Here is a 23,211-nt window from a genome sequence, read left to right on the forward strand (position 1 = left end):
GGAGGAGGTAGTCGATGAGGCATTTCTAGAACAAATAGAAATATCCAAAACACAAGACCTGGTAGTAATGATAGGGACTTTAACTCCCAGACACTTTTGGAAAAGTAACATGGCAAAACACAAAATGTCTAACAAGTTCCTGGAATGTGGTAGGGACAACTTCTTGTTTGAGAAGACAAAGCAAGTAACCAGGGGAACAGCCATTTTAGACTTGATTCTGACTAACAGAGAGGAATTGGTTGTGAATCTAAAAGTGGAAGAGAATGTGGATGGAAGTGATCACAAAATGATAGATTTCATGATTCTAAGGAAAGGAAGGAGTGAGACTTGCAGAATAAGGACAATGGACTTCAAAAAAAGCAGACTAAAACTTAGAACTGGTAGGTACAGTCCCACGGGAAGAAATGAGAATATCACTTGTGAAATTCACTGCTGTTCAGTATTGTAAGAGTTGAAATTCCTGTGAATATAAGGAGCATCTGCAGTGAAGTTAACAAAGATAAAAATGACAATGTGCTTCTGTGCATAAACATCAGAACTGGGAATTTTCCCTTTTGTTACCATGTGGTAGGATCAGCCAGTGCATTATATGGGGTTTTAATCTCCCTTTGATAAATCTGGAATAAAGCCAGTGTGGTAGGCATGATACTGGATTAGGTGGACCATTGGTCTGATCAATCTTACCTTATGGGTGACCCCCATTTACGCTCTAACACCTATTCCCCACAGTCAGGGCTAGTTCTCGGGTTGGGCACACAGGGCAGTAGCCCTGGATATCAGTTTCCAGGAGATGCAATAGCAGGGTGGTGTACTGTTTTGTTTTTTTTCCTCTTCATTGTGATTGCCCAAATGTTTCTGCTCTTTAAGTGCCCTCCCTCCTCCTCCTTTTTTTTAAGCTAGGGTGTGGGGAGGTGCTGAAAACCTTTTCCACCCTGGCTGGTGAAACTGCTTGGGCTGCTCCTGCCCACAGTCTTGAGCAAAAAGTGATTGAGATAGAAAGGAACAGCGGACAAAAGAAAACCCTGGCTATTGGTTAAAACACTCCGAGGTTATCACCGCTGGAATCAATGTGAGCCTTGGTCCTGTCAGCAGGTTAGATATCAGGATGTAGGTCTGCAGTGCTCAGTGGTGGTGTCCTAATGGCTGAACTGTGACTGAAGCACCTACCCATTCTAACGGAGATTAATTTTGGAGCCGTTTGTAAGCTTGTTATGATGCCCTCCTAGAGGCATAAGGGGAAATAAAAACCATTTATAAGGCACTAGAGCAGAGCCAGCTTTGACTGAATGTAACCATATGAGGAATTGGTAGGGGTACTGTTTTGCTTTCTTGGAAAAGGATAAGGAATTTGTGAACCGCAAGCTCCCCCACTTCCCCGTTCCTGCTACATCAAACTTTTATTGCAGCAAAGGGGACCAAATATGTAAGTACTTCTGTGGCTGTGAAGTAGCTGCACATTTCTCTGTAATGCTGTGGTTTTTTGTATTATCATCTGAAGTGACTATTACCATTCAATACTGCATAAAAACATTATTCCATCACAACTGGATAACTGCTTATCATACATGTCAATGGACGGCCTCTACAACTGAGCAAAAAATATAATTCCAGGACAGCAGGAGTCCCTAATGAAGTCACTACAAGTTTAGTCTTTCAGTGAATCCTAATGTACAGTATTTACATTGAACACTCAGACTTTCATATGACAGCACTGTTTTATCATGACCTGAGCAGCATACTTTTTGAGAAGGTAGAATGAGACTCAAATATTATACTGAATAGTTTCTAGGCCCTGAGCCAACAAAGCATATAAATAACTTTAAGAGCACAAGTAGTCTCATTGAGTTCACATGCTTAAACACACGTGCTTAAGTGCTTTGCTAGATTGCAGGTCTAGATATTAGTGGTAGATGGTTTATTAGGTTTTTTTGGGGGGTGGGGGCAGAGATTCCATTAGTACATATAGTCCCAAAAGCCTAGGTATTGGACTGAGCTTCATATTTAACTCCAGAGCCTGATTCTACCAAATTTTTATAGACTTCCAAAACAGTACTCATTGTACATTGCCACAAGTGTGAAAGTGCCATAATTCCTTCAGTATGCACTTGTAACAGGCTGTTAAAAAGTCAAATGATCTGTCCAGGCACCATTATCTTACTAGAATAAATACTGATTTTCAGAGAATCGAAGGTTTGAATGCACGCCCACAGAGAATTCCAATTGTCTGCAAAGGATTTTTTGGTATACAGTTCCCATTCAAACAACTTTTTAAAAATATCATCCTATGTGGAAAGCTCTGTAAATATTTCCCAATATCTCTTTTGTGACTTTGGTGCTAAATGTAGACTCTTTGAGACCATGGAGTTCTTTGGGCAATTAAAAATCCCAAGAATTTCAGGTACACCTGAGTTATGCATGGCTCGTAGAGTGAAGGGGGAAGGTGGTTTTCCATAACCTTTTTGCCCCTCCCAGATCTGGGGGGCCAGTTTAGCCCAAGGCTGCTCTAATTTGCATTGGCTGGAAGGGCCCATCCTACCAACCCAAAATCACTGGAACACAGTGCACTCTGGCCATGCCCTCTCCTCTACTGCTCAGGCTTTCTTCACACTCTTGACATGCCTTCCATGCTGAGGGGCAGGGCTAGAAGCAGGTGACATAGAACTAGCCATGCAGGCGTAATGCCACCCAGAGATAAAAGCAGGTGGTTGATAAGAGGGGACCACAAGGATTTAGCCCACCAGCTTTGTCAGCGGCAAAACTCTTCAAGGAAACAAATATCCTCATTCTCTGTCTGGCAACAGTGAGACTGGTTTATGCTGCCAAACTCCAAGGCACTGGTGCTCCTTCATGAATCATAAGGGACTCCACCGATGCTAATTATTATTCATGCTACAGAGCATCTTACCAACCAGAAAGTCTGTAGTGCTAACTTGATGCCACTAGGAAATCAGGATCTCCTCATCTTTATCACACATCTGGCTGGCATTTATCACTGATTCCTCCTATTTGGTTAACAGAAAACATCCATCTGCTTTGGCCCTAGCCCCCTCCACTAACCCTACCTCCAGTTCTGGACACCTCAGAGGGCCTGAGATTACAACTTCAAAGTGAAGGATGGGTTGGGGTCCCTCTTTTCCCAGTACCAGGAGGCCATGGGGAAGAGATCTTCCTGTAAAAGCCCTGAAAAAGTCAGTCTAAATTACAAGAGTTCTACAAGCCATGCTAACTTTGTGTGCATGGAAACAGTAAGTTAAAATAAATTTACCTGCAAGTTCTGTCTAGTATAGATAAAAGTCAAGATTCTGTGCTCCGCCTCAGTCTCATAATGATCGAATGTACCTACTGGGTTAACTGAAACCCACTCTCAGTGAAGATGATGGAATGAGATGCCTGTGAACATATTAGAATGATATGCAGCTACATATATCTTTAGGTTGTGATACTTAAGGACTTCATCATCATACTGTATATATGATCACATAGCTTCAGCCAACTGCCAGTTTGTCAATTAAATAATCAGGCTGTTAAATATTTTAAATGAGCTGCGTAATTTTACTTACTTTTTTTTTGCAATTTGGCATTGAGGCTTTAACTATGTGGGTAGATCAAAATCATTATTAACTACATCTCTTCTTCCTGTGTTCAGGTAGTAGGTTGATATATTCTCCATTAGACTTTACCCATTAAAAAAATTATAAAGAGAATGAAAGCCCTAGATTTTGTTTAAATGTGTTTAATATATGTGTTTACATACATCCTTCAAGACTTTTCCTACCAATACACCTTTTGTATCAATTGGTTTGTATTCAGAACTCTGCCTTTCCTACAGCAAATGCTTACACATTCACAGTTAGCCTTCTTTGCAAAACAGTTCTATATTGCATGCAGTCTGAATTTTCTCCTTTATTGGAGTCATAAGGACAGAGCTCAGCATCTGATCTAAGGACACTGTTTTTGTTCAGTGACATCAATAGCTATTCTAAACTGATTACAAAACGAAGTAACCTGGTTAGATACAGTTGTATCCATTGTCCGAGTATAACATGAAATTCTCCTTCAATTATCAGAGACATCAAAATGTGTGATACATACAATGTCTTTTCCATTTATGCCAAGCTGCATAAATGGAAAAGACATTCTGAAAGAATAGTACATTTTGCAATTTATGGATTAGCAATTACCATATTATTTTTAGGAATTACTCAGTAAATTCTAAATAGAGTCCAAGATTGTGATGACTTGATTTAGAATTCAATAGTTCCTCAGACTCGTACTGGAACTGTAGTATCAATGACACAAAGTGCCACTGTTTTCCTCTGAAGAGACTTTCATATTCCTTTCCACTGGTTTTCCATTCCAATCACCACATTATCTTGATAAGGGAGACTACTGGAGCTATAGTTTATACTTAGAATGTGCATGCTGCAGTTTTGAACCTGTAGCAAAGGGCTGTGCTTTAATAAAGCCTTAAATGTTAGTCTATTCACCTCTAGCATGCCAGCTTTGAATTTTTTCTTATTTAATCAACAGCTTTTAAAGGTGGGGCACTACATCCTCATTCCGCTTACTCACATCTTTTATGCCATTAGAACTTCTCCTGCCATCTACTCTTCTACATTCCAGTTCTTAAGTACCCCCTACTGTTTTATTTCTAAATAAAGACTGGGATTCAAAGTAAGCCTGAGACTGTATTATGAGTAGGGCTTGCCAGGCAAGGGCTAAGTAGTTAGCCCTGGAAAGTCCACCCCATACAGAGCTGGCAGATTTAACCACTTATCCAGGGCCCAAATGTCCAGTCTGTACATTGGGGCATTCTTACTTGCCCCAGTCCCATTTATTTCTGAGGGGGTTGCACAACCTGCTGCCAAGAAGGAAGTGGAGTAGTTTAAAGTGGTCCGAGTATAAACTAGGAAGAACAGAATGAATTAAGCAAAAGACATTTTTGGCTGAATATCAGGAACAGCAAGAGGAACAGCTGAATGCATTATGTAATAGTCTCCCAAGAGAAGCAATGGAAGAGCCATTGCTCATCTCATTTAAAAACTAGACTGGATAAAGCACTGGAGAGAATACACTGTATGACCAAGTCTTGCATTAGTATTGGGTGTTTTGGGTAACAGGCAGTGGTGAGCTGGAGCCGGTTCGCACGACAGCTGTTAAATTTTGAAACAGTTTTAGAACCGGTTAACCCGCTTCCCTGCAGGGGGCGCTGAGGCCTTCATGGGCTCCTGCTGGGAAGTGATGCAATTTCTCCTCCGGCCTCTGGGGGTGCTGCGCTGCGGGAGCCATGTGGGTCCTGGGCACGAGCCCTGTTGCTGCTCCCCTGGCCCTGGGGCTCCCGCTGCTGCCTGGTGGGTCCCCGGCTGCTCTGCTGGGCCTGGACTGCGTCCTGCTGCCTGGGCTGCTCTGAGCCGCTCTGCCCGTGAGCGCCCACCACCCTGCCCTCAGCCAGCCCGTGTCTCCAGCCACCCCCTGCCCTGCCTGCAGCCAGCCCCTGCCGCACCCCTGGTACCCCCTGCCCACACCAGCCCGTCTCCAGCCACCCCTGCACCCCTTGCCTGCGGCCAGCCCCTGCCGCACCCCCTGCCCTGCCTCCAGCCACCCCCTGCCTGCAGCCAGCCCCCCGCCTCCAGCCAGCCCTGTGCCCCCTGCCTGCAGCCAGCCCCTGTCACTCCCCCTGCCCTGCCTGCAAAAAGACCCCAAAAGGGACCTATAAAATCGGGACATCTGGTCACCCTAGCACCCTCCCGGGGACCCACACATGTGAAATGGAGCTCATTTCTAGTTCAGGCCCATCTTTTTAAACAAGAACTTTAGGCAGGGTTAACATACATCCGTATTTTCCCGGACAGGACAGGCTTTTTGGTTCTTAAATCACTGTCCGGGAGGAATTTTTAAATTTTAAAAATTCCTCCCGGGGAAAATACAGACGTATGTAACCCTGTTGGTACAAAAAATACATACTGGGGCACATCCCTTAAATTGGAACTTTTATAGGGAACCAGTTGTTAAGATTTTGGCAGCTCATCACTGGTAACAGGTGAGCATTGTCTTTAATTTCTATTATTTTAAGTGATTAAGATGGAGACCATGCTGTACTAAATCAATTGTACATCTGCGATATATCATAATAAAATACTATTTATCTTACACTGCACTATTACTTGATAATTCAAATATCTGCAGTTTTTAAACTGCAAAACACACTTGTATATTTTGTAATTATTAAACAAAATCTCTAGTATCACAGTTAAAAATTTCTGTGTTCATGCCATGGCCATTTAGTACGTAAAGCATGACACTGGATGATTGCAAACATCATTAGTTGATGGATCACGTTAGTTCAAGTTCTGAGTAACAAGTATCAGGTTAGTTTGAGTGTTTTCCACTCAAACATTTGTCATTTTGCCATTTGCCTGGGAGCAAGGTTGAAAGTGGTTCCACCAAAGCATAGGGAGGCCATTCTAAATTTTCCAAGGGATGTCTATTGTATTTGTTTTCAACAGTTTCAGCGACTTTTCATTGTGTGAGAATGTCAGATTGTGTTAATATTTTTATTACTGTATTGTGAAATAAAAAACTGCTGGAATACTGTATGCCTTGTTACATTAACTAAAAATAAGTCTAATAATATGCTTAACACAATAAATGAAGTTTGCCAGCATGAGAAGAATTAAATTAAATTCACAGAACTTTTTTCTTTTACCCAGTCTGTCTTTCAGCACTGTTCTTGTCCAGGGAATGATGTTTACAGCACTGAAGCATTATAATAATTCTCTATTACCATTTCACAGGAAAACATACACTTCTAATGGCTACATACATGTGAAATTATGATCCCAGTGACAATTTCTTACTCAGGCAGGATTTCCACTGACTTTGTATCTAAACTGTTATCCATTCATCTATCCCATATGTAGTGCTGGTAAGAAATAGCATTTATCATATACTTTACCATCTACCCTAAACTTTGTTCACTCATCCATCTCTGTCAGGATCTCTTCTAAACATTCCACACTTCGAAGCAATTTCTAATAGGTGTCTTCTTAAAGAAAAGAACAACAAAGAACAATCTCTTAGAGAAGCACTTCCTTCTCCTTTGACATCCTTTATGTGGGCTGTCCCCACATAATTACACTAGCCAGGGGTGCTGGTAGGTCAAAATTCAACTCCATACCAGTGGCAAGTTTAAAGGGCTGATATCTTGGTATCACTTTGGGCTGGAATTGGGAGTTTTTATATTACTGGAGAGGAGGAGCTTCCCAGTGGGCAACACTGTCCTTCTTCTAGCTCTTGATTCAAGATATTGTACTTTAAAACAACAATATTATGACTGGAAAAGCTCTTTCAGATAATTTTTTAGAGATAAGAAAATGAGTGAATTTTAAGTCTTCTTCAGACCTGCATACATGAATGCCTCATACTAAGAGAGCCTAGCCTTACAGGTGGATGGATATGAAATACTGTCAATACAACATTTAAAAACTGAAATATTTCTTGAAAAGTGTTCCTAGTAAACTGTGTGTGCATGTATGCACACATGGATCTAGATAGTAATCTCTCTATACATTCCATATACATGTAGAAATCTCTACATGTACATCCTGCCCAGGACTTGCTAGTATTCAGGTGCTGTATACAGATCACTAGCACAAATCTCCCATATAACTCTTTATATGAAAGGGAGGGAGGTGGGAGTGAATGGTCTGTGAAAACTAATTTTGTGGGCTCTGTAACATTGTTTAAGAGTAAGATGTGGGGAAATATTAACTTAAAATCAAGGATGCCATCTTTTATGGCAAACATAATGTATTGTTATGCTGGAAAATGTTCATGGATGCCATCAAGTGGGTTGTTGATCTATAGGCTTGCTGAAAGCGGATGGGTAGTCTCGCTACCCTTCTTTTCAATCTAAATGGACAAAGCAATTAAGCCCATTAATGGGGAGAGATAGTAGGAGACAACTGAAGCTACTGCCCAAGGCAACTGACTGCAAGACAAAGCTTTAGCAGGGCTAAACTGTGTGGTTTAAGGTGTTTCCCTGGGACTGGTTGCAAATGCAGGGACTAAGGGTATGTCTACACTTGTAGAGTTTTTGCGCTGTGATAGGGAACTGCTGAAAGTAAAGCGCTGGTTTGTGTACTCACTCAATTCCTCAGGCGTCAGAGAGTGTTTACACTACTAGCACTTCCATCGCCGACGAGAACAGCGCTGTAGGGCAGCTATCCCACAGCGCAGCTCTCCCGATAGGTCTTGTGGGAAGGGGGGGCAGGGTGAGCAGAAGACATTCTGGATCCCTGCTAAGTGCACTGTGCTGCCCTGCTTCATGTCCCAGCAGCCCCATTACTTCTTTGTTTCTTTCATGGTATTTTTTTAAAAAAAAAAAACAACCCTGCTGTCTGGCTGCTCTCTCTGCCACATCCACAAACAAAGGGAAAGGGAGCGTCAAACTTCCTGGGGTTTACAGGGGGAGGGGCAGACGTCCGTTTATCTTGCATCAGAGCAGCCAAGATGCTGGCCAGAGTGGTCACTTTTGGAACTGTGGGATATCCTTCAGAGGCCAAAAGGAATTTACACTGGTAGAACGTGTCTTCACTTTCACAAGAGTGCAAAAAGAACAGCAATAAGAGCTGTATGCCTCTCGTGAAGGTGGTTTTCTTTTTGTGGTGAAACTTCTGAATTTCACTGCAAAAAGTCGTTAACAATTATAGACGCTCCCGCGATTTTAGTGCAAAAAAAAAAAAAAAGGGGGGGGGGCTTTTTGCGCTTTAAATGGTAAGTGTAAACATAGCCTAAGATTGCTTGGCAAGCTGTATGTGTGTGAGAGGAAAAAGACAGCAAGAGAAACCAATCATGAGCTCCTTGTGGCACAGGACTCACTGGAAAGGCAGACTTGGAAGTTGTGAATAAAAACAGTTGCACCTAAGAAATGCCTAACTTGTACCAATTTCTTCTCCTCATGGAAGCAAGGCTCCAAATAGTAGCTTACCACTCAGGCCAAAGGGACAACAGTATGAAAGAAAAACTGCTCAAGCCAATTGGTCAGGTCAGACAAGTTTTAGATGTCTAGATCTGATTTTAATTTAAGGCAGCTGGTTATAGTGTATTGTCAAGGCAGCTATTCTACAACTACTGTATATACATCTAAATCAGGGTCTTAAAATACAGACTTAGTCCTCAGCTTATGAGGTAGGGATCTGACATACAGCCAACGTGGTGGAAGTGCTGTGTACCTGTAATAAAACTGGGAGCTGTGGAGATGGTTGGGGAGCTCATGCAAGTGACTTACCTTATTCTGAGCCATTCTTGCACCTGTGGCATGAGCTATAGAGGTTATTACATTCTTGGGGCTGCAGTAATACCCATGGAACTGCTGCAGGAAGAGAGGAGGAGACTAGGGTGGGTTTCTAAGTTCCGTGCACAGAGAATGTACCTTATGCGCACATGGTCTTCCTCCCCTTCTGATAACTATGGGTGGGTAATAATTACTGGAAAGGGTACGGTTTCTCTCCCACATTGATGCTGCCATTTTGTAGCCATCAGCCAAGTGCATTTCTCTTCCACTGTGCACATATATGTAGTCTCCCAGCTTACTGAGAGCTGGCTGGAGACCCCACTGCTCTGTAGTGCTGCCTTCATCATCATCTCAAAAGTGGGGGAAATGCAGATTAGGCAAGTGACTGAGTTTGAGAAGTACACTGCTACTTTGTGCATGTGGATGGCTGGGGTGTGGGGGCAGGGCTGGGAAAGGAAAGTTATCCGTAATTGGGTAGCTCCATCCTTAGCTCCACATTATTTAAGGCATGAAGCGTTACTGCAGCAACTATAGTCTGCTATTTAATTGTGTACTTAGGGACCTTTAACCAAATCACAATAAGTGCTCTAGCACCATTTCTCCTTTACTAATCAGTCCTTGGAAGTCCCACTGACACATTACTGTGCATTATGCTAGTTATTTACTCCTAAAGTTACAGAATTTATAAAAATAAGCCCATTACAGTAGTCTCCAAGTTCAGTATAAAAAAACCCCCAAAAGTAAACCAAAAATAAGTTAGCTACATTGAAAATATTTTTAAAAAAATACTCTTAATAGCACCATCTGCCCCACACCCGCGGGCAAAAATGCCAGAGAACAGGTATGTTTTATAATGTGTTTTAAAAAAAAATCTCAAGAATGTTACTAGGTGCTTTTCTTTACAAAAAAGATGTATTTGGACAAAAAATGCAAACAAACAGTTAATAGTAGTAATTGCCTGCAAAATTTTACTAAGCTATATTTGAGTCACAAGAGCAAACCAAACACTCTCCTTCCTCTCCACCCCCCGGCCCCCCACTGCTCTCTGACTTAAAATACTTGAAATGAATTTATTTTTCACATTAGGTTTCTAGCTGCAATTCATGTCTGTGGCTGAAACACTATTGTACTGTTATTGTAAGAGAAATTTTGATAGTCCTTTATAGTGTTGCTAGTGGAAACCACTATTGTAAACACACAAAGAAAGGGGGATTAAAGGAGTCAAATTCATCCCTGGTGTATTTCCAGTGGAGACAGTGTTGTTGCCCCACAGATAAATTTGGTCCAGTGTCACTTTCCAAAGAGGACTGAAAAGGATTTATTGAAATGTTTCCATGGATTCCTCTTTATTTAGGGCCAAATTCTGCATAAAAATGTGTGTGCATGTGACACAGCCAGGAAGACGGATCTCCGATCGAAGACCCAAGCCTGGGGTGTGTCACTATTGCGAGGAACTTGTGAAATCACAAGAACTGCAACAAGCGGCAGTATGAGAGGGCCACAGGACTGCAGCAAAGTGTGAGCTATCTTCCTTTCAGACTGAAGAGAAATTGAAGGAAGCAATCAAGCATGCATGTGTGGCTGTAAGTCTTGAGTTGGACTTTTCAGGAGGTGCCATCCAGGTGAAAGCTATGAGCATCTGATTCTGGGCTCTTTTGGAGGTATGCCCGGCCTCTGGAATAAATGGTTAAGTCTGGGACCAAGAAGAAATGAGTCCTGTGTCATGCCAGCCCAGCAATGTAAACCAAGGCTTTCAGAGATCTCCATTAACTGTGTGCTCCTCTTATTGTGAGTACCAAACTTGAGATTGCTAGTGTCTCATTTTTACAAGTGTTGAGTACTAACAATTCCAGTTAAAAATCAATGAGAGCTCTGGATATACTGTATCTTGGGGGGAAGGGAGGGGATATCAGTTGCTGGGTGTCTTGAGTTAGGCTTCCAGTTATTCAGATACTCAGAGTTAGTGGGACACTTAAAACTTGTAACCTTAGTCTCTCAGTGCCTCAATTCCACATGTTTCAGAGTGGTAGCCATGTTAGTCTATATCAGCAAAAACAACGAAGAGTCCTTTGGGGTTAGTCTTGTTCCCCTACCTATCAGTGGTGTTGTGAAGGTAAAATTCAGTCTTGTTTGTGAGCTCAGATACTACAAGCATCATAGAAAAACCCATGAAGAAGTTAATTCTGTATTCAGTGCAGGGTTTGGATAGCCTGCAGTAAGGAAGGCCTGGGGCTATCCATCCAATGATGGGCATAAAGAAAAATACTGAACAACTTCACAAGCTGTCCTGTACACATAAGGAAGCAAAGGTCCCATATAACATAGAATGTGATCATGTAATTAAAGACTACATCATAATGCATGCCTACAAAGGGCCAGAAATAAGGTTGCACAAAAAACCATTGTTCTGATATTTCCTGACTTGAATTTGTATTTCTAACGTTCTGTACAAAATGTAATATTTGAGATATGCTCTACAAACAGTAAAATCCAAAGATATGAATGAGCAAATGGACTATTTCTGCTCTCTGAGAGACAAGCAGTTCATGAGAACATACTGCTTAAATATTCTTCTGCATTTTGTGCAGCTAACCAAGGAGTCCTTTCAAGACAGAAAATGAGGATGGAGTGGATGAGGATGGAGCCATGAGTATGTATCCAGTAAGGTCCCTTGAGCCGCAGAAGAATTTTATTGGAAGGAAGAAATTACTACAAATTAAGTCTCCCTTGCAGCACTATAATAACTAACCTGGTATTATTAGTTGAACCATTTGCCTTAATTTACCTTGATAACTAATTCCATAACATTGAGAAGGCTCTTATGATATTTTAATAATAATTCATACTATCATGTTATACATCTATAAAAATACATATTGTTTGCAGGAACTTCAAAACATACAGTAAGACTATTACACATTTATATTTTCTAACTATAAAAATGTCACCACGGATGTGCTGGGAGGGGCTCTCCGGGGCTTTAAGGTTAGATTTTAGCTACTGATTTGAGAGTTGAGCCAATGCATATTGATGACAATGAAAAGAATTCCATTTACTTTAGTAGGCCCTGAATCAGGCCCTGAATGCTGGATTTCCCGGCTTCTGGTAGCGTGCACCTTGAGGGTGGCCAGGCGTCTGGTTTTCAATCAGAATGTCTAGTTGAAAAGGGGACCTGACAGTGTTCAGTCAGATCTACTGGTCAGACACCCACAGTCCGATTACTGCTGGTGGGGAGGCACTGGGTCATCACTGGCCCCAGCTCCTACTCAGACGGGGCTCTCTACCTGCCTCCTACCTGCGTCGGGTGGTTGCAGCTCCTAGCCCTGGCAAAGCAGGCAAGTCCCTTCTGACCTGGAAGGGGGGGTAGAGGAGTAGATGGGGGAGGAGCCTTGGGGGAAGAGGTGGGGAAGGGGTGGGGCCTGAGAGGGGAAAGGCAGGGTAGGAGAGGTTCTGGCACTCCTGCTGGAGTGTCCAGTTTTTAAATATTACCAGGTTGGCAACCCTATATTGCTTCATCATTTCTGCCAGAGACCATTTATTCCTAGGGCTCATAAAAATACTGAAAAGCAGTTTTTTTTGCCTTGGGAACACATCAAGTGTTATGTGTGTCTGTGTAAAATGCCATGAAGGTAATAACCCGCAGACACATTCCTGTGCTGGATGCCCTGTGGAGGTTTTTCCACTTACAAAAAAAGTGATATAAATACATAACAAAGTTAATTTTCTTGGTTCTATTGCACAGAATTCTTTTACAGTCTTTTATGAATTCCAATATTTTCCCTCCTGATATGTTTTAGTAATGTATGTTCTATTCATATCTGTTGTGCTCAAATATACAATAGAATATGATTTAAATCTCTTTATTACTATATATTTGTTTATTCTTTCTGAACATATAACAAATTGAGAGGACTGAGGGACTGAAAATGATCTCGTTTTTTAAGTTTTGGGAACAGAAGAGGGTGGTTTTGGTTGACTAGCTCACAGACTGTATAAACACAGAGTGAACAATGTGCCAACTACTGGCTCAGTACGCAAATGATCCCTATTCAGGAATGTATCTTGTGCAGAAGAGCATTAATCTGCTTCTGTGTGTGGATTTAGATACCACGCTTGTCCTGACCCTGGGGCCCTCCCCATCACATGCCTCTGCAGATTTTTGCAAGGAAGCAAGTATTTCAGTGGACAACCCCACCCTGCACTACTTTCAAAAATGGGACTTAGGACCTTTTGAAAATTTTACCCTAGGTCAAAAGCCACTCAATTTGGGAAGCTGTTTATTGTGCTAACTTCACAATAATGCAGAACTCTTACTTATTTTTTTGTTCATTTAATGAAGAATTTAGAATGATACCAGTTTCTGATTTTTTGTTTTTTTAAACTGAAAGCATGATTGATTCTGGGGTTGTTTTTTTTTTTTCAGTTAAACTTTTCAGTATAAGCAGCTTTCCAACATAGGATCTATCTGTGTTTAAGACATCTGAACAAGGATTTGCTGGACCTAAATCTAATTGTAACAGACAGTGATAAATGAAATGAGAAGTTACTTTTTTCTAGTAACAAGTCTATACTCACCTCACCAGAAGAGAAAAAAGTGTTCATATCCATTGTTAAGAGCTTGGTCAAAAGACAACTTTTCCTGTGTTTCTTTACTGTAGTTCCCCTAGGAAAAAAACAAATGCCATAACTTTTACCATGATCACACTAAAATAATAATATTCATATACTATACCAATAACCTTTCTTATGGTTAATTTTATCTTAGAAAAATGTCTGGTCACTCCTCTAGGTGAATAAACAGTCTTTCAAACACATTCAGTATTACAGGTTGACCCAATGTTAATGTTAAAGCACTTTAACCACTCACTCCACCTGCTCTGAATAAACCAGGGGTAAACAGATGGGCTTTGGAATGTGACCTGAGGGTTTACACACTCAAGCTCTGTTGAAACAAATTTGTTTTCTTTGGGAACTAAGTAATGAAGTGAGCATCTAGACTCTGGAGTATATGTTTCTCTGGATTTGCCTCTGGAATATTTATTGATATTAAAGCACTAAGAAGAGGCTAGACAATGTAAATTAGTGACATTACATTGCATTTCTAAATCAAATCAAAAGAAAGGTATATGTACTCCATCTTAGCATTTTCTATGGAATCCATCACTGTAGCATCAAAGTGCTACATAGGTAATTAGATCTTTATAGGCCAATCTGTAGTGGACTTCATGGAGTTTTCTGTGCTTTATCCACATCTTTGTAAGGTGCATATATATTTAACTCAAAGAGGAGGTCTGGTATCATGCCCCAAAGGTAGCAAGGCACCATATTAGTCTCGTCTTCTCTGAAATTTGGCTCTGAGGAGGTAGGCTGCTGACTGTTCACAAGCTCTTAGAGCATCTGTGTTTCCTCCACCCTTAGCCCTAGTTGCAGTGAATCACAGAAATGTAACCGAGAGGCAATAAACATATGGATTACTGTCGCCAGAACCTCATCCAGGAAGAAGAATTGAAATCTGTTAGACTAAATATAGAAGACATTTTTCACTCCAATGCTACCCAGTTATGAAGGTTCAATGGGTCAGCCAGAGGCTTCGTACCAGTTTGATAAATGGAGGTAAAGGGCAGACCTCTTTAATGGAAGGAGAGGACAGAGGCCTGCTTAATACTTCTAATCATTTCAACTATCTAATCTGCAACATTTCAATCTAGGTGAAGTTTGAGTCAGCTGTTTCTGATCCAAACGCTCATCTTCTGTAGGCAATGTCACATGCTTGTGATGGCATTGGTTGTGTCCATGGAAAGTTAGATATATAGCTGGATGTCCCTGGTGTATTATTGGCAGTGGAGCTAGTGGCATCCCACCACTCCTCCAAATAATCTCATGTATACCAACTGTGCAGCGTACTGCAACCTCTCCTTCTCATGCCTCCTTGACTTTAACTTTCAATCCTGCCATCTCTCCAAAGCTCTACTCAAAATTTGCTCTCACATGCTTCTGTGAGGTGCATATCTGGCCCCTCTTAAACCCTCCACTGATACCTATTGTCTACAGATCAAGTTCCTCCATGTCTTACTCCTGAGGGAATTCTGCGCCAAAAATTAAAAATTATGTGCACAATATTTAAAAATTCTACAAAATTCTGCAAATTTTGTCAATAAATAAATGTGGCTCCAGCATGGCAGTGGGGAGCACAGACCATTGGCTGCACTGAGGTAGGAGATCACCCTGAAGCCCCCACCTCCCCCAGTATAGGGATTCGGCAGTGAGGCTGCACCTGACCCTGACACAGTGCAAGGGCTGGGCCTGCCCCAGAAACACCCTGAGACCCTGCCCCTCTGCACCAGGTGTGGATGGACAGGCTCAGCCCAGCAGGATCCAAGTGTGGAGGGATCCAGGTGTGGGATGAGAGGTTTCAGTGTGGTGCAATCTGGGGGCAGGCAGTTCAGTGGGAAATCTGGATGCATAGAGGCTCATTGAGGGGTTCTGGGTGCAGGGGCAATGGGACTCTGTTGGGGATCCAGGTGAAGTTGGTTGGGGCTCAGTAGGCGGGTTTCGGTGTGGAGAGACGGGGCTCGGCAGGGAGTTCTGGGTGTGAGGGGCTCAGTGGGGGGGGTACGGGTGCTGAGGGGAGTAGAGCTTGATGGGGTGGGGGTTCAGGTGCAGCTGGTTGGGGATTAGTGGGGTGAGGGTCTGGGGGGCTCATTGGAGGGGTCCAGATGTACGGGGGTAGGGCTTGTCAGGGTGAGGGTTTGATGGACCTGCTTAATGGAGGACCCCTGCTGCTGCTAAGGGGATGCTGCATGCTGGGCTCCCATTTCTCCTGTGAGTCCCCATCCCCTTTTTCTTTTCCATCCCACCCCCACATGCCTCTCCCCCTGCCCTATTCCACCTCCTCTTCCCCCCACCCCTCACCCACTCTTCTCTCGTTTCCCCACCCCACCTTAGCCAGCCCCACCACGGGCACTCACTGTTGCACAGAATAGAAAACAGGAAGGCTTCCAGCACACAGAAGGGGAACACGACTGGTACTAGGACCCAGGAGGCGGTGTTCAGCTACAGAGTCAGGGGAGCAGAGACACAGAGCCTCCATCAGTGGGGCAGCTCTCCACTTGCAGAACAAGAGGGGGCAGTGGCATGTAACCCCATGTGCCCCCCATGCTTTGCCTCTGTTTGGAGCAGGGCAAAAAAACTGCACCCATGGTTCCCCCCAGCTTCTCTTTGCTTCCCTGCCGTTTTCTGCAAGGAAACATAGGAAATCTGCAGGGGGTGGGGGTGTTTTCTGTGGGTATGCAGTCCTGCAGAATCCCCCCTGGAGTAATATCTTAGCTCTCTTCTACTCTTCTGCACTCATCTCCTTTTGCTCCCTCTACCACCCAGGACACTCCTCTGACATGCTTTTTATATCCTTCCCCCACCGCTGCCTTCTTTCAGGTGGCTCCATTTGCCCAGAACCCCCATACTCTGGCAGCTACACTTCACCCTAGGTTTCTTTAAGTTCCTTCTCCAAACATGCTTCCCTTATTTAAAAACCAACCAAAGACAAACAACAAAAACAAGGCACAAAACACTTGTGCATGCATCAGTACCTCAGCAACTGAATTATCAGACAGTTGTCACACGTAGTCAACTGCCCTTTTGTAAATGCATCTTTAAGCTATGAATATTTTTCCCCTTAATATAGATGTCAGACTTGCAGGTCTAATTTTCAGTCTCATAGAGCTTCCCTTTTAAGAAGGGATTGTTATTGATTCATCTCAATCCTGAATGCATATCACCTGTAGACTAACCCAGTGTGTCATCTGCTTTTATCTTATCCAAATACGTGCTTATCACTGTTTCAACAATCTTTTCTCCAATTTGACCTCATTAGCACCCATAAACACATCCTTCATAGAAGCATTATCAAGGTTCTACGGACCCAAATAGAACTGCAAAGTCCACCCTCTTAAAACAATTAGCTAATTCATAATTTCTTTTTCAGGAAATCAATAATTATTTACACTGTTGCCCTCTGATTTTTCTCATTCACAACTCTACGCATAAATACTCTTGTCTTAATATTATACCTCATGCTGCTTCCAAGATCCACAGATATTCCCTTCCTGTATGGAAACAGTGGCTCTGCCCCTCTGTGGTAGCAATACCTGTGGACCCCGTGGAGGGTTCTCTGCAGTCTGGGAATCAGCATGAGGAAAGGAGGTAGGCTGGACAATGGAGTGGGTAGGCAGGCATGGAATTTACACTCCCCTTCCCCCTTGCTCTGTAGAGCTCAGGATGGGAAATAATTCAGCTAGGGATGTGTTAAGTGGCCCACTTGTCCCTAGGGAATCTTCTTTTAATTGGGGAATCTCGTGCCAGCTAGGTTGAGGCAGCCACTGCCAAGGCAAATAGGACCAGAACTGATGCAGAGGATCTCTGTACAGAATGCCTGGCCTCTGTAAGATTCCTCAGTCAATGTGTAATCTAGGAGACCTGCTGGGTTTGTGGGCAGGCCCCCAGCCTCTTATGCAGTGGGCAATCTATTCCCTTGATGGAAGAATAGTAAACTTCACAAGGAAAGCCTCAATGTGATTTTTCTCCTCTAATTTTCCTCCCCCTGCCGGATGCGGTGACAGGGTCTATTTTTCCTCCACAAAATACCATTTACATTTCCCATGTTCTTCCTCTTAGCAAACTAAAAATTCTGCAGAATTTTACTCTATGACTCCATAGGATCTGCTTTTTACTCCAAATTTAAAAAAAAAAAAAAAAACCACAAACACACAATGTGGATAGGTGACAAGTTAAAGTTTTCTGGAACATTACACATGCGCTCTGTGCCATCTCTCATACCTCTTCAATAAGCTTTAGTCAATTTTCATCTATAGCAACCCTTACTTATAAACAATTATCAATTTTGCTTAATACTTTTATTTTTATCAAATTTTGCCTTTAAAGTTAATTTAACCTAAAATTCCTCCAATGATGGAAATGTGGAACCTTATTAAAAAGTGATCACTATCTCCCAAGCGATCCTTAATAAAGACCTCACTTATTAAATTCTTCATACTGGACAATAGCTTGTCGTCCTCTAATTGTGTATACTGAATGAAAAAGTGATCCTTCACTAAAGTCAATGAAGCCCCTTCCTCTGGCACTTCCTTTAAAAAAATACAAAATTTATGCTTTAATATTCCAGACCTGTGGTAAATTAAAATCTGTGATTATCACTGTAGTGCTTAATCTAATGGTTACCTACTGCATCTCTCCCCTAAAATTTCAAAGAATAGTTCGTTATCCTGATCCAGAAGGGGATAACTACTTCCTGCAAAAAATACTTGGCTCCTTGCCACTCAGCATTTCAATTTTAACAATTTGTGCCCATAACTGAAGATCCCTTTTCAAATAAAATGTAAAAAGAATCCCCAAATCCACATATTTGATTACATGTAATGTAGAGGTTCCTAATACCCACTAACAAGGTCCTACAACAATCCTTTGCAACTCCCCTGCAACCAGTTACTTGGAAACAGGAAGGTGTTGGGATTTCTACCAATTGCTGTTCCTGCACAGTGACTCAGTCTTTCATATCCACATCTGGCTATTTAGCATTTTATAAATTTGAAGCTCCACCCCCCCTCAGCTCCTGTAAGAAGGTGCTTTGCCTCTTTATTCTGCTACCTACTGACAGCTGCAAAAGGAGAGAATATACACTACATTTCTCCTTCCTCATAGCTTCCTAAGAATAGGAGAGGGAGAAGAGAAGGTCTCGGTCTCTCTCTCTCAAGAGCAGAGTAGTAGAGAGAGAGAGATCCTCCTTAGTCAATAACTCTGCAGCTCATAACTTTCCTAAGAATCAGCAGCATTAAACAGATATGATTCACGATAGTTTCTTTGCCAACAGGATTCAGAACAGCAATGGTCAAACTGACCAAAGTCTTGTAGATTTCACGCTGCAGTTTCCTGAAAAGCTGTGAGCTGCAACTGCTGATTTGGAGCAGTCTGTTTGCAAACTCAGGAAGACAGCAGTGCGCCAGTTTGAATTTGAGAGATTATTGTCACAACTGTAAGTGGTAGAGGGTGGGGGTGTGTGTGTGTGTGTATGTATAAAATGAAAACTCAGATTCTGTAGCAGTTGATGGTACAGATCCTTTCACTCACCAGGACAAGGCTTCTCCTCATCCAGAGCAAATGAACTTTCTACTCTATACTCATAGGCGTAACCCTGGATCTCCACTAACTCATCCATGCATTCTATTTGGGGGCAGCACAAAGATCTCTTGTGCACTTGCTCTGTCAACTACTCACCTTTCCCCCAGATTCTCTGAGTGGTATTATTGAAAGTTTTGAGCCAGCCCTCTACACCCATGGGATCTTTCATTCATATAGTGCAGTGATCCACCAACAGTTTTAGGCTTTGAACATTTTTTTTTCTAAACATCAGAAACAGACCTTTGTTTATGCAATGAATGCTATTCCAGTAGTGTGTAAACTCGCATTATCTTTGTGCATGCTAAGTTAAAACAATTTACTGAGTTTCACACAAAGTGCATTTTGTAAGTGTCTGAGGACCAACAGGAGTGCTTAGTTTCCATTATGAGGTCTCTTGACTAATATGGTGAAACAAAATAGGAAGAGGTTTAAGTTTTGATAATAGAGTTTGCAAGACATTTGTACTAGCTAAAAAAAATAGAATATGGAAGTGCCCCCCACAAACCATTCCCTTTTCCTAATCAAGTCATATGTCAGGGTAATTAATAATTTTTAATATATACAATTTAAACAATGTTTAACTGGAATAACTAAAACTACTTAAGACAAATTCAAATGTGCAGTTTTATAGTAGAATAATTATTAGTGCAATTTTATAGTGGAATTACAGTTCTGCCACATTGTTTGATTTGTTGGCTTTACCGCTGAAAGGAACCTTGACAATTAAGTCACAACCTCATAGTAAAAGGCATACTTTGTTCTTTGAGCAAGATGTATATTTACACTAAATTCCTAGAATGTTTATTGATTTTCTCAGCTGACTTACCAAAGTTTGCCAACTTCTCAATAATGTGAATACAGTTTTGTCCAGAACCAGAAGTTAAACTGTGACATAGTCTCCCCAGTGCACAGGGATACTTTTTCACTAAACACCATGTTTCACTACAAATTCAATATACATTACTTCAGTAGAGTTAATTTAGCTTAAGCCAGTTTTAGAATAGTAAACTGGAAAACAAACTGTAAAAGGTTAATTCAAAAAATTTAAGTTACCATTTTTTCGTTTTTCATATTTCACACTGGTGTCTGCTTATGCCTGCTATTGATACTTTCAAAACGTGTTTTTTAGAGTCATGCTTTAACTTTTCCTGTTTAAAAAACAACAACAGCCTGTTCTGAAGCCACTGACTTCTAGAGACTGCAGAAAGCATTAAGGAAGAGTAGAAAACAGTGGGAAAGTGGAACTAAATAAATACATTTCTTTTTCGGAGACAGGTCACCTACTGTATACTAGATACATACTAAATAAATGGAAAATATTCCTGAAGTCTGTTTTATATTTTCTCTTTGCCCATTTAAGACAAGAAGTTATTTCCTAGATTCCTAGCTATTACCTACCACAGCTGGTTACATCCATTCTTACTAGTGGTCTTCAATACATTTTTGAACCGTTTTTAAGATACACTACCTATTGCAGATGAATATAGGGCACAATGGAGCAAATCAGATTTTTTGAGACAAAAATAAAGAAGGGCTCAAGGGACTTTGTGCAAGTACGAAAACACCCAGCCAGCCTGGGCTCCCAGAGATCAGTATCTTTCTGAGCTGTGCGGAGGGAAAGCTCAAGAGGTCACTTATCCCAGGGTTCCCGTTGCCCAGGGACGGGGATCAGCGGGAAGTCTCTCCATAGGTGCATATCACATCCCCCTGAACTCCAGAAATACACGGGAATCTGCTACCCAGCGCCGGGCTCGCTCGCTCGCTCCCTGCCGCCCTTCGCCTGCTTGGCTTAGCTCCGCACCCGAGCCCCAGTCCCAAGCAGGCAGCTGAAGCCCGGCCAGGCAGGCTGCCGCAGCCCACGTCTCACCTTGCTAGGAGGCGTCAGGATGCAGCCCGCAGGCGGGGAGGGCAGCGGCCAGTCACGGGGCGGCGGGAGCTTGTCAGCCGCTTTTGTAAGCTGCGGGCGCAGCAGCACCTCCCAGTGCCGGAGAGTTCGCCGCCGCCGCCGCCGCGCGCCCGGTGCGGCCCAGCCAGCCAGCCAGCCCCGGGGGCGGGCTGCGAGGAGCCGTCACGTGCCCCGGCGGCCACCTGGTCCCGGGGCTGCGCTTGGCAGAACAGCAGCAGCTGCTGAGCTTGCTCCTGAGCTGAGGACGGTTCTTGAGTTCTCCCTGTCCCCCTACTCCGGCATTCAGTCCCCCATCGCTCTGCAGGGCTGGGGGGGCCTCTGGTCAGACCTCCCCCATTAGCCACGCCGCCCTGCTGAGAGGAAGGAAAAGGCTGGGGCCCGGGGCAACTCCTTCCCCTGGGGGCATGAGAGAGGGGCCAGTGTCTAGACAAAACCGCCTCATTGTCTATCTGCACCAGAAGCGACTTGCAGTAGCACTGACAAGGTTAATTGTCATCGCTAATTAATACTTGGCTGGAGAGTGTCCTGGAGGTGCCAGGTACCAAAGAGCGTCACACCCCGTCTGGCGGCTGGTTGTCATGAATTTAACATGGATCTTAATTTTAAAGGCCAGAAAAATCATATGCTGCTTCTTTAAATAGGCTGCTTGTAACTAATTCAAGAACAGTCACTAGGGTAATTGTTTCAGGGGATTTGCTCAGCCTCAGCTAATCCATTTATTCCTGACGGAAAAGCCAAAGGAAACTTCTCCCCACTTTCTTCCCCAAAATATCTCCTCCCCTCCCATGTTCAGTAACTTCCAGTGCAGGCAGCAGCTCCAAGGGTTTAAAAATCAGGATTCAGACTGCTCCCAAAGCGATGAGTGAGTTGGAATGAAGAGATTTAGAAGAATAATTCTTCTACTTTTTTTGTTTTTGTTTGTGGTCCTTTGAGATTCACATTACCAAACTTTTCATTGCAACTATTTGGGCTAACAAATTTATTTGAGCACAAGCTTTCGTGAGCTACAGCGCACTTCATCGGATGCATGTAGTGGAAAATACAATGGGGAGATTAATATACATAGAGAACATGAAACAATGGGTGTTACCATACACACTGTAAGAAGAGTGATCAGGTAAGGTGAGCTATTACCAGCAAAAAAGGGGGGCGGGGGGGAACCTTTTGTAATGATAGTGAAGGTGGGCCATTTCCAGCAGTTGACAAGAACATCTGAGGAACAGTGTGTGGGGGGGAGGGGAGAATAAACATGGGGTAATACTTTTACTTTGTGTAATGACACATCCACTCCCAGTGTTTATTCAAGGCTAAGTTAATTGTATCCAGTTTGCAAATTAATTCCAATTCAGCAGTCTCTCGTTGGAGTCTGTTTCTGAAGTATTTTTGTTGAAGAATTGCCACTTCTAGGTCTGTAATCAAACGACCAAAGAGCTTGAAGTGTTCTCCGACTGGTTTTTGAATGTTATAATTCTTGATGTCTGATTTGTGTCCATTTATTCCTTTACGTAGAGACTGTCCAGTCTGGCCAATGTACATGACAGAGGGGCATTGCTGGCACATGGTGGCATACATCACATTGGTAGATGTGCAGGTGAACGAGTCTCTGATAGTGTGGCTGATGTGATTAGGCCCTATGATGTCCCCTGAATAGATATGTGGACATAGTTGGCAACGGGCTTTGTTGCAAGGATAGGTTCCTGGGTTTGTGTTTTTGTTGTGTGGTTGCTGGTGAGTATTTGCTTCAGGTCTGTAAGCAAGGACTGGCCTGTCTCCCAAGATCTGTGAGAGTGATGGGTCGTCCTTCAGGATAGGTTGTCGA

General features: G+C 42.7%; 1 protein-coding gene across 3 annotated transcripts in view; it reads right to left on the reverse strand.

The window, feature by feature from the left end:
- The window catches only part of RHOBTB1 (Rho related BTB domain containing 1), an 84,797-nt gene extending 63,271 nt beyond the window's left edge, over positions 1-21,526 (reverse strand). For all 3 annotated transcript variants that reach the window (XM_084633938.1, XM_084633934.1, XM_084633935.1), the window contains exons 1-2: positions 21,354-21,526; positions 13,871-13,958 (exon numbers count right to left, since the gene is read on the reverse strand). The gene's annotated coding sequence lies outside the window, so the exon portion shown is untranslated. The remainder of the gene's footprint in view (positions 1-13,870; positions 13,959-21,353) is intronic.
- Between the last annotated feature and the right edge of the window lie 1,685 nt (positions 21,527-23,211).

The sequence above is a fragment of the Lepidochelys olivacea genome (genome assembly GCF_965140295.1).
Source record: "Lepidochelys olivacea isolate rLepOli2 genome assembly, chromosome: 7".
Classification (NCBI taxonomy): Eukaryota; Metazoa; Chordata; order Testudines; family Cheloniidae; genus Lepidochelys; species Lepidochelys olivacea.